Raw genomic sequence first — 12,786 nt, forward strand, 5'->3', positions numbered from 1 at the left:
CTCTCTCTCTTTCTTAAAAATAAACATTTTTAAAAAGTTTAAAAAAACTTTCTGGAAAAAAAGCTGAATTCCATGAATCTTAAGAAGTTAATAGAGGGATGCCTGGGTGGCTCAGTCGGTTGGGCGTCCGACTTTGGCTCAGGTCATGATCTCACGGTTCATGGGTTCAAGCCCCACATTGGGCTCTGTGCTGACAGCTCAGAGCCTCGAGCCTGTTTCAGATTCTGTGTCTCCCACTCTCTCTGACCCTCCCTGCTCACGCTCACGCACTCTCTCTCTCTGTCAGAAATTAAAAAAAAAGAAATAAAACATTAAAAATTTTTTAAAAAAGAAGTTAATAGAGCACAAAGATAGAGTAAATAAAATGGACAAATACTGTGAAAAACAGACTATGAACCTCTCCTTTCTTTCCATACTTTTTAATATTAAATGATTATACTGAAATAATTTGAAATTCCTTTACATAGGGTATCTATTAGTGTTGTGCAGGAAGTAGCGGGGTATCAAGAAAACAACAACAACAGCGACAACAACAAGAAAGGGGAAGCTACTGTTTCGGAGCTCTTACTCCAAAGTGATGCTCAGTTCCTAGCACACTTTCCTGGTGCTTTGCCGGGTACCAGGAAAGCTTTCACTGAGTGGATCATTGAGTAAATAATTATCCGTTAGTGAATAAATGAGTGAAAAGCTATTCTCTCTTTCTTTCCACTGTAACTCCCTCAATTGTTATCTGGGCATAAACTGCCACCTAAAATAAAGACTACTTTTCCCAGCCTCAAGGGGACATCATAGGACTTCACAGGAGAAATCCCAAAACGCATGAACCCGAAAATATCTGTTTTTAGATTATAAAAACTATAAGGAAACGATAACATGTGCAAATGCAGAAGTCATGAACAGTTGAATCAAATCATAAAGGTAGCATGTATTATAATTATTGTATATTTATTAAATGTTTCTAGTATAATCAAACAGAATTTTAAAAATATAAATAAATAATGAGCAATTATTAAAAAATAAAAAAACATATTTGAAAAAAGACTGAAAAGAACTTCCAAAAGTTGGAAATACAATGGTTGAAATCAGTAATTAATGTGGTACCTATTTCAAGTGGAAATAGACCTATGGAAGCTTCAGCAAGGAACAAGGCAATAGCATACAGCTGTCACCTGTTATCCAGGAGGAATACATTCCAAGACTCCCAGGGGATGGCTGAAAACACACCTAGTCCCAACCCTATATATACTATGTTTTTCCTATATGTGCATACCTATAATAAAGTTTAATTTATAAATTATCACTGTAAGAGATTAACAGTAATAGGTAGTACTAAAAGAGAGCAATTGTAACAATATACTTTAATAAATCTTATGCAAATCTGGCGTCTCCCTCAAAATCTCTTATTGTACTGTATTCACCCTTTTTGTGATGATGTGAGATGATAAAGTGCCTACATGATGAAACAAAGCACCTTGAATGACATAGGCGCTGGAACGTAGCCTTGGGCTGCGGTTGACCTTTTGAGGGTACGTCAGAAGGAGGATCANTGCCCCAAAAGTTTGTAATTCAAAGTCAATACAAAATGGGGCACCTGGATGGCTCAGTTGGTTAAACGTCTGACTTTGGTTCTGGTCATGATCTCACAATTGGTAAGTTTGAGCCCCAAGTCAGGCTCGGTGATGACAGCTCAGAACCTGGAGCCTGATTCCGATTGTGTGTTTCCCTCTCTTTCCCCCTCCCCAACTGTGCACTCTCTCGCTCTCTCTCTCTTTCAAAAATCAATAAACATTAAAAAATCTTTTTAAAGTTCAAAGTCAAATCAAAACTAAGATTATATCAATATTGGACTTCTTGATTCATGCTACTATAATCTATGGTCCAGTTTTTGCAAGGGAGGGGACATGTTGTTATACCCATAATCCTCATAAGAGAGCTTGAATTCTGACTGACATCACAGGCTTCCTGACTTGATTCACTGACATAAATACAGGGTTCTTTTAGTGATAGACCTACTAAATTGCATCAATTGAATCTAATCATTATGAAACACCAGAAAAATGCAAATATAGGGACTTTTTACAAATGGCCTGTGGTTTTCAGAAAAGTTAAGACATGAAAGCCAAAGAAAGAGTCAGGACCTGTTATGAAGTAAAGACATGAGAAAGAATCACAATTAAATGTAATCCTGCTTTGAATTATATCTTGACTCATTGAGGTTTTGTCCTTATAAAAAAGTTAATGGAACAGTTACAAAATTTTATAACTTAGTTATTAATATTGTAGCAATATTTCTTCTCTAATATTAAAAATTGAACTGAAGATATTTAAAAGAATTTCTTGCTTTTGAGAAGTTCATGTGAAATTATTTAAAGATAAGGCATTGGTTCTGCAACCTACTTTCAGATGTTACAGATAAAAGCACACACATGTATACACATAGAAGAGAGAAAGAATAATAAAGGAGATAGGATGAAATGTTAATTTGGGGATCTCAGAAATGTATATTTTTTGTAATAACTTTTTAGTAAATCTGAAAATTTTCTTTTTTAAAAAATTTTTAATGTTTTATTTACTTCTGAGAGAGAGAGAGAGGCAATGTGAGTAGGGGAGGGAGACACAGAATCGAAGCAGGCTCCAGGCTCTGAGCTAGCTGTCAGCACAGAGCCCGAAGTGAGGCTCAAACCCACAAACAGTGAAATCATGACCTGAGCTGAAGCCAAATGCTTAGCCGACTGAGCCACCCAGGCGCCCCAATATCTGAAAATTTTACTAACTTTTTGAAAAGATTATAAAGTCTTGCTCATTTTTCTTTTGCTTAAGTTTGAATTTTCTGAAGCCAAGTAAAGTGAAATAATACACATTTTAAAAGAGAGAGAACTATGTAAATGTTACCTAAAATAATAAATTACAAAAAGGTACCCTCCAAAAAAATGAATGTTCAGTGGTTCACATTTAGTTTTTAAATACCACTTTATAAGTTTTTGTTAATATTAATGAATACATAGGAATGGATGGTAAATTGCAATGAGATTATTTCCAGTTAGATAAATACCGTAAATTGCCAAGCACCTGCTGCCCACTCCATAGCCTTTGAATGAGCACAAAGGTATCTCAGTAATACTTTACTGATCATATTTCCTTGCCCTCAGGAACAAAGCCATACTGAAATATTTAGTATCTTTTTTTATGAAGTTTTTTTTTTGTAGATGGGGTAAATAATTCCTTCTTTGAACTTATTCAAAATAATTACCTTATAAGTGAATAATAACTAGGTTGGTGGTATATATAATAACAAAATGTGTGAGGGGACGGGGTTCTTCAGAAGCTCTGTCTCAGTGCCGCTAAAACTCTAGGATAGTTTTTTTTCAATGTTTATTTATTTGTTTGTTTATTTTGAGAGAGAGAGAGCACGCACGCATGAGATGAGAGGAGGGAAGGGCAGAAAGAAAGAGAGGGAGAAAGAGAATTCTAATCAGGCTCCAAACTGTCAGCACAGAGCCCGATGCGGGACATGATCCCAAGAACCGTAAGATTGGGACATGTGCCGAAATCAAGAATCAGACACTTAACCAACTGAGCCACCCAAGTGCCTGTAAATTAGTCTTTTATCCCTAGAAAAATCTCTTCCCCTCAACTTCCCCTCTGAATCACCCTTTCTTTGTACTCCGTAATTGTTCATACCTCTAGTATAGACTACCACATCTCAGTATAAGTAATCAGTCTCTTTTCTGGATTGTAATGTCTTAGAAGACAGGTACTGGTTCATATTTTGCTTTGAATTCCAGCAGTTAGTCTGTCACATAGTAGACACTCCTTAGTGATCCGGTGAGCCACACTGAAAAACAGAGGGGACTGTGGTGTTAGGCAAGCCTGTGTGAACTTAAGCAAATTACTTAACCTCTTTTGATATTCAGTTTCCTTACATGTCAAGTGGAAAGAACAATTTTTACCTCACAGAGTAATATTAAAGGTATTAAATTCACTTAATGAATTTAAAAACTAGCTTGATCGCAGTGTGCAATGAATGTTAAAAGAAAACTTTCTAGAGGCGCCTGGGTGGCTTAGTCAGTTAGGCATCTGACTTCTGCTCTGGTCATGATTTCACAGTTGATGGGTTTGAGCCCCATGTTGGGCTCTGTACTGACAGCTCAGAGCCTGGAGCCTCCTTTGGATTGTCTGTGTCCCTCTCCCACTGGTGCTCTCTCTCTCTCTCTTTCTTAAAAATAAACATTTTTAAAAAGTTTAAAAAAACTTTCTGGAAAAAAAGCTGAATTCCATGAATCTTAAGAAGTTAATAGAGGGATGCCTGGGTGGCTCAGTCGGTTGGGCGTCCGACTTTGGCTCAGGTCATGATCTCACGGTTCATGGGTTCAAGCCCCACATTGGGCTCTGTGCTGACAGCTCAGAGCCTCGAGCCTGTTTCAGATTCTGTGTCTCCCACTCTCTCTGACCCTCCCTGCTCACGCTCACGCACTCTCTCTCTCTGTCAGAAATTAAAAAAAAAGAAATAAAACATTAAAAATTTTTTAAAAAAGAAGTTAATAGAGCACAAAGATAGAGTAAATAAAATGGACAAATACTGTGAAAAACAGACTATGAACCTCTCCTTTCTTTCCATACTTTTTAATATTAAATGATTATACTGAAATAATTTGAAATTCCTTTACATAGGGTATCTATTAGTGTTGTGCAGGAAGTAGCGGGGTATCAAGAAAACAACAACAACAGCGACAACAACAAGAAAGGGGAAGCTACTGTTTCGGAGCTCTTACTCCAAAGTGATGCTCAGTTCCTAGCACACTTTCCTGGTGCTTTGCCGGGTACCAGGAAAGCTTTCACTGAGTGGATCATTGAGTAAATAATTATCCGTTAGTGAATAAATGAGTGAAAAGCTATTCTCTCTTTCTTTCCACTGTAACTCCCTCAATTGTTATCTGGGCATAAACTGCCACCTAAAATAAAGACTACTTTTCCCAGCCTCAAGGGGACATCATAGGACTTCACAGGAGAAATCCCAAAACGCATGAACCCGAAAATATCTGTTTTTAGATTATAAAAACTATAAGGAAACGATAACATGTGCAAATGCAGAAGTCATGAACAGTTGAATCAAATCATAAAGGTAGCATGTATTATAATTATTGTATATTTATTAAATGTTTCTAGTATAATCAAACAGAATTTTAAAAATATAAATAAATAATGAGCAATTATTAAAAAATAAAAAAACATATTTGAAAAAAGACTGAAAAGAACTTCCAAAAGTTGGAAATACAATGGTTGAAATCAGTAATTAATGTGGTACCTATTTCAAGTGGAAATAGACCTATGGAAGCTTCAGCAAGGAACAAGGCAATAGCATACAGCTGTCACCTGTTATCCAGGAGGAATACATTCCAAGACTCCCAGGGGATGGCTGAAAACACACCTAGTCCCAACCCTATATATACTATGTTTTTCCTATATGTGCATACCTATAATAAAGTTTAATTTATAAATTATCACTGTAAGAGATTAACAGTAATAGGTAGTACTAAAAGAGAGCAATTGTAACAATATACTTTAATAAATCTTATGCAAATCTGGCGTCTCCCTCAAAATCTCTTATTGTACTGTATTCACCCTTTTTGTGATGATGTGAGATGATAAAGTGCCTACATGATGAAACAAAGCACCTTGAATGACATAGGCGCTGGAACGTAGCCTTGGGCTGCGGTTGACCTTTTGAGGGTACGTCAGAAGGAGGATCACCTGCTTCTGGACCACGATTGGCCTGAAATAATTAAAGCCTGAGGATGTGCAATTGCAGGCAAGGGGGACTCCTGTGCATGTTATTTCATTGTTTTCTATTTATAGTAACACAACATTGGAAACAAGATAAAGATAAAAGATTAAATCAGTGCAATATATTAACAGAATTTTTTGTTAGAATTAACATGTTTTCAAATGCAGTTCTTGAAGTTAAAATACAATATGATGTCAACTGCCCTAGTACATTTGACATCCAGAGCAGATTATGTATTAGCACTGCCCCATCGAAAAAAGTTATTTTCAGTAATAATTATGCAGTAGTCAGTAATATTCATTTTTCAATTTTATTTTAAAACAAAAAAATTTAAACAATAAATGTCAAATTGAAAGACATTACTCAAAGTAAAATATTTCATGCATGTATTCAGAAGTGCGCTAAAGAAAACTATTATATCTCTTATTTCACTATTTTAATTTTAAGTACATATGCCCCAAATCTCCAAATGTTCCTATAGAATGACACAATTGAAATAAACAGGTTCTACTTCTTCACCTTTATAATCATTATGATTTTATCTTTAAAATTCAACAACTAGGGTTTCTCAACGAGAGTTCCATAGAACCCTGTTTTCAGCAAGAAGTCACTAGAGTGTCCGTGAGAGAATATATATTAAACAAAAACAGGGTTGCTGTTTTCTTAATTTTATATGCCGCGTTATACCAGTGCTTACAGTGATGGGCAGTGGATGGCCCCTTTACCAACTGCATCGGAGGACATTCAGGCCCAGCTGACAGTGTACAGAAGGACTATGTTCCTTTGGCAGAGTCCAGGCTCAATGAGATGAAAAAGGCTATTGATAATTTGTTAGTATTCTAGTGTTTGGAGGAATCATCAGAGTATATCGATCTGCCCCTCATCAATTAGTTTCCCCCAGCCCCTCTTGCTGACTTACTTGAAAGAAAGAACGTGCTTTAGTCCTATGATTAAAAATCACAGGGAAATTTTAATTATAAAGAAGGAATTTTCACATGTTGTGACCCAGCACCCACGCCATTCTGCTGTGTTAAGTGCTACAACACATGGCTTATGCAGATTAGGAGTACATTGCATTGTGAAGTTTTTATGTTTTTAATCCTCTTATGTTTTATGCTCTTCTTGTGTATATTTTATTGGTTTTACATTTTACAAACACGTCTAATAGTTTTATTTCTTTTTGATGATGTATGAACTGGGAGGTCTAGAACTATGAGTAACTTTTATAATGTTAGAGATAAAGAATTACAATTTTCAAGTTCCTTCACTGCACTAGTGCAAGAGAGTACACAAAATAAATCCTCTGTTACAATGAAAGCTGCCCACCACTGGGTCTTCCACAGGCTGCTGATCTCTCATTGTGTGTGGCAATCAAGGTAGAGATGCTACAATGTCTCCAGCTAGATTGTAAAGCTGCTTAATGAAACATCACAGCATCTAAGAGGTAAAGGTACTGATTGTTTTAAACAGGTTTTGGAATCTCAAACAGTTTAACTTTTTAAAAAAAGTTAGTACAAAGCTTCAGGAAGCCAAGTTATTCAGGAGTTATTGCCCAGAAACACAAAAATCACACAGTTGGTGAGAATCTATTAATGCCAGCATATACAATTATAGGAGTCGTGCTAGGTCAAGATGTACTATAAAAAATTGAAAAGATTCCACCCTCATAACGTATAATAAGCTGATATATTGATAATATGTCACATGATGCTGAAGAAGCTTTGTGTAATAAACTGGTAAACAATTGCTTCTATGTCCAAGTTGATGAGTCAACAAACTTCACCAATAATTGTCACACTGTAGTTTTTTTAAGATTTGTAAATGATGGGGAACTTTATGATAACTTTTCCACTGCAAAGGGTTTCTTAAAACAAGGGAAGATGAAGATTTAATAGTTTGTCTTCACATCTGGAAACAAAAGCTCTATCTTGGAGAAACTCAATAGCTTTCCTAATGTTTCTTCATGGTTAGACCTATGTGCAGACCAACTTAGAGAGGTCAAAACTGATTTTTTAAAATGCATATTCTCCATAAAGTGCTATGATATAAATGAGTACCTTTTATAAGAAAGACTCTGAACAAAGTACTTTAAAGAAACAATCAATTTAGATATAGTACCTGGCTTCGAAGAGCGAAAAAAAAAAAAAAAAAACCTATCTAGGAAGCAGTACACACAATAAATGCTTTGTAAACGACGGTATAATTACTTGGGAAAAACAGTAAGCTGTATAATTTATGTGATGATTAGTGTTCACAAAAACAGTCAGGAAAGTGAGATATAGGTTAATTTTGGTCTCTAAAGACAGATCTTAATTAGGTCAAGAGGAGCAGATAGAAACTTCTAAACATGGGAAATAATATAGGCAAATGTGGAGATCTGTATGTATTGACATATTGGGCAACAAATGACTAAATATTTTACTATTTCACTTAATGTTCAATGAACATATATTGGACTCTTACTAGGTCTCACGTATTACACTAGGGCTTGTTGGAGCCAAAAGAACAAAACAGATGTTACAGGTTTGTGGAAACAAGTACTGGGAAGTTAAAAGGGAAGGAGGTAGGTATCGAAGTCATTTTTGACCAATACAACTTCATTAGAATACCATTATGGTGAGGAAACATATTGAATAATTGACTCACAATTCCAGAATGTTAGTTTCCCTTGAAAAAAAGGAAAAACTGAATAGCCTTTATAATACAAATGTTTTCTTCATAGACATACAAATTAGGAACAGTGCTGATGTCATTAGAGCTTTATGCTAATAGTATTAGTAAATGTCAGGAATGCTGAAAGCATTGGGGATACTCTTTCCATTCAACTTCCTGAACATGTGTTCTAGACAGGAGCCAATATGTGTGTACATTAAAGTAAAAATGGCTGAAACTTTTGTTTGTGTTTTTCTACTAAGTCCAGACATTATTATTTGAGTCAGGCACACAGTCAAGAATACTAATGAAAGATTCATTGACTGCTTTCTCTACTCAGAACAAATAGTCATGGCAGATGGAAAATATTAAAATTGATTCATAATCTCTGAATGTTCATATCATTTCTCGAATTTAGTTTGAAAAGGAGAATAGAATGTTTGCTCCATACTGTGGATCATTTATACAGAATAAGTCCAGGTATCTTTTGATTATTCAGTTATCCCCAGGGTTATTTATAGCAAACTTTCTACCACCATTTCCTTAACACTTAATTATGTAATACAAAATAATGCATTTTTTATTTAAAAGTAAAATATTTTTGTGTCCTTGGTAAAGTAAGAACGTGTGGAACAATGGGAAACAAGGGAAAAAGTCAACTTTATTTATTACCGAGAAAGATAATTCATGTTGTAGAAGTGCCCAAATATTAGGCATACATACTCATGTGTCAATATATGTTGAAATATTTGTTTTTTGAACTCAATAATATCTAATTATTTGGGGCACCTGGCTGGCTCAGTCAGTGGAGCATGCGACTCTTGATCTGAAGGTCATGAGTTCAAGCCCCACATTGGATATGGAGCCTACTTAAAATAAATAAATAGATGATAGATAGATAGATAGATAGATAGATAGATAGATAGATAGATAGATAGATAGATGATAGATACACAGATAGATGATAGATAGATGATAGATAAAATCTTTAAAGATTACACAATCATTTTTAAATTAGTTATCACTATTTTATACCATATAAGTATAACTCCTCATTATAAATTATAATAAAATTGACTATATTCTTACAGATGCATACAAAGTTTTTAATTAAAATCACAGTGAAAAAACATAACTGTGTATCATGAAAAACAGACTCCTAATTTATTGTTTGACAGGCATCATATTTCCAGTTATTGTTATTCTTTCTCTCCACTATAGTAAAAGATCTCAACTGTTCCTCAACTGTGACTCAGCCTCCTGGCCACAGCTGATTGCTCCAGAAGTAGATTCTGATCCTAGTTGTACTACTAAGTTCCTTTACTTAGAAACTCAGATCAGCAAATTAGAGAGAGAAACCATTTTCTCCTCAGTGCTGGACATGCTATTAAGTTTTACTAGAAGATTGTCGGAAGCCATTTTTCTTGCCGTATTGAAAAAGTTAAACTACAGCAATAAACAATAAATCATATGAGAATAAACAAAATAAAGCAGCTATAATGGGACAGAGGAAGCAGGAATTAACTGGCCAGCATCAGGGCCTCTTCTATTTCTAGTCAGGTGTCATCCTTACTTCTGGATTTATAGAGATATGACAGACATTTTCTCACGTAACCCTCACAACTCAAGGAGGTTGCTTTTATTTTATTTATTTATGTTTTTTACTGTTTATTTGTTCTTAAGAGAGAGTGTGAGTTGGGGAGAGGCAGAGAGAGAGAGGGAGACAGAATCCAAAGCAGGCTCCAGGCTCCAAGCTGTGAGCACAGAGCCCAATGTGGGACTCAAACCAATGGACAACAAGATCATGACCTGAGCTGAAACAGACACTCAACCAACTGAGCCACCCAGACACCCCATGAGGAGGTAGCTTTTAAAATACCAATTAAAAAGTGTGGAGCAGAATGATGTCAGGAAGATTACAGAATAGGAAAACCTAGACCAAGACACAGATTTAACACTGAATTGGAAAAAATATCTCTGTGAGGAATCCAGCAACCAGTTAAAAGATCCTTGCATCCCAGGCAAGCATGAAGCCAATCACACTAGAGCCAGCAGGGAATTTTTGACACTCTCTACTCTCTCCAAAGGCCTTCCCTTAACCTGCTCCCCTTCTCTGCTCAGATCAACCTTCAGTCTTGCACCTTCTGTGTGGGGAAAACCAAGCTCTACCCTGCTGTGTCTTTCTTTCCTGTGAGTCTCCTTCACCACTCACACAAAACACTTCAATTCTAGTACTTCTGATCACAAAATGTATGCAGTTTGGGGGTTTTTTTTTCTTCCCACAGCACTTCTCTGTGATATCATCTGGGTGACTTACAATTTAGCCCAATTCTCACACTATCTAAAGAGAGTATCATGTCCCACAAGTTAAGGGCTCAGATTCACAAGACTGTCCCTACCCCATTTCTGATGCCAATCCCAAGTAGTAGATCCCCACATTACCACAACTTCTTTCTGACTTGACTACAGACTGGAGGTTCCCATAATCCCTTCCGTGGATTTGATGAATTTGCTACAGCAGCTCACAGAACTCAGGGAAATATTTACTTATGTTAATCAGTTTATTAAAAGATATGATAAAAAATACAGGTAAAGAGATACATAGGGCAAGATCTGGGAGTGTCCTGAGTACAGGAGCTTCTGTTCCCTGGAGTTGGGTGGATCACCTTCCCCGTGCAGATGTGTTTACCAACGTGGAAGCTCTCTGAATCCCTTACAATTGGTCTTTCATAGAGGTTTTCTCACACAGGCATGACCATTAACTCTATTTCTAGCCCTTCTTTATTCTCTGGATTATGAGGTTTGGGACTGAAAATTCTAATCATGGTTTGGTCTTTCTGGTTATCAGCCTCATCTAGGAGTAATCCAGGCACCCACTCAGAGTCATCTCAATATCACTTCAGTACAGCAAAACATATTCCTCCCACCACCCAGGAAATTACAAGATTTCCAGAAGCTCTGTGTCAGAAACCAGGACAGAGATCAATATATACTTTTCTTTTATCTCACAAGAAGCAAATCCCCAATTCTCATATTATCCTTGGGAAAAGAAAGGAGTAGAATATCTCTTCAACCAACAGACTCTGGAGGGACTGGTCTCTTTCTTGCCTGTATCCAAGCACTGAAAGATTGGGGGTCTTTGAGAACAAGGTCATAAAGCCATGCACAAGAGTTTGCAATAACTTAAATATCTTATGGGGGGAAAACCTATTAGAACCAATAATCAAATTTTGCAGGATACAAAACCAACTCTCAAAAATCAGTTGTGTTTCTATACGCTAGTAATGACAAATCCAAAAAGGAAACTTAGCAAATATTCCCATTTACTAAAACATCAAGAAAGATAAAATACTTAGGAATAAACTTATCCAAGGAGATGAAAAACTTGTACAAAACTACAAAACATTGTTAAAAGAAATCAAAGAAGATACAAACAAATGAAAAGACATCCATTCTCATGGATTGGAAGACTTAATGTCATTAAAAATATTTATTCTACATGAAGATAAAAAAGTATAAACAACATGTATCATTACTATAATCAACCTATTAATTCCTAAACTATAAAAAGGTGGCATATTGTATACATTGTTTTGTGACTCCTTTTTAAAACTGCATTAAATAACATGTAAATTATTTTCTATGAGTTCATAAAGATTTTCTTAATTATAACTGGTTAATACTCTATGGTGTACCATAATTTATATTTTAAGCTATACACCTTAAGAAACAATGTTGTCGGTAGTCTTATATATTAGTAAACTAGGCATTTCATACCTAAAATACTATTTCTAGAGAATAAATTTCTGGAAGTTGAATAACTTAGCAAAAAGAGTATGCACATTTGTAATTTTGACAGACACTGCAATATTTTATCAGAAAGGTTATACCAGTTAATGCACCCAGAAGAAATGTGTGAGTATACTGGTTATGCTTGGTCCACAACATTTAATCTAACTTTCTAAAGTCAGCCAATATGATAAGTAAAAAGTAATGTTTTCATAAGGTTTAAATAAATAAATGTGGCTGAACAATTCTTCATGTGTTTAATAGCTGTCCGTATTTTATGTATGTATTTCATTCATAGCCTTTGATGATTTCTTGATTATTTGTTACTGAATCTCAGTGACTGAAATTGAATTTTTATAAATAAAACTGTGTGTGTTCTGCTTATCTGCTTGAAAATTCCTATGAAGGTATTGGCCCTGAGTCTCAGATACGTGTTTGATTTAGCCTAATTTATACACTTGATTTGTTCATTCTTCATTTTTTGCATTATTTATTAGTATATATCAGTTAGTTTTCTTATTAACCCCTGGATACTAGAGATATACATTTCAATAAGTCCC

The 12,786-nt window shown here is 35.4% G+C and overlaps 1 long non-coding RNA gene across 1 annotated transcript in view; it reads right to left on the reverse strand.

Moving 5' to 3' along the window:
• Positions 1-3,791: 3,791 nt before the first annotated feature.
• Positions 3,792-12,786, reverse strand: part of LOC144242393 (uncharacterized) — a 49,095-nt gene continuing 40,100 nt past the window's right edge. The window contains exon 3 of the long non-coding RNA XR_013338407.1: positions 3,792-3,835. This is a non-coding gene — a long non-coding RNA (uncharacterized LOC144242393). The remainder of the gene's footprint in view (positions 3,836-12,786) is intronic.

Source organism: Crocuta crocuta, unplaced genomic scaffold (genome assembly GCF_008692635.1).
Source record: "Crocuta crocuta isolate KB4526 unplaced genomic scaffold, BGI_CrCroc_1.0 scaffold220, whole genome shotgun sequence".
Classification (NCBI taxonomy): Eukaryota; Metazoa; Chordata; class Mammalia; order Carnivora; family Hyaenidae; genus Crocuta; species Crocuta crocuta.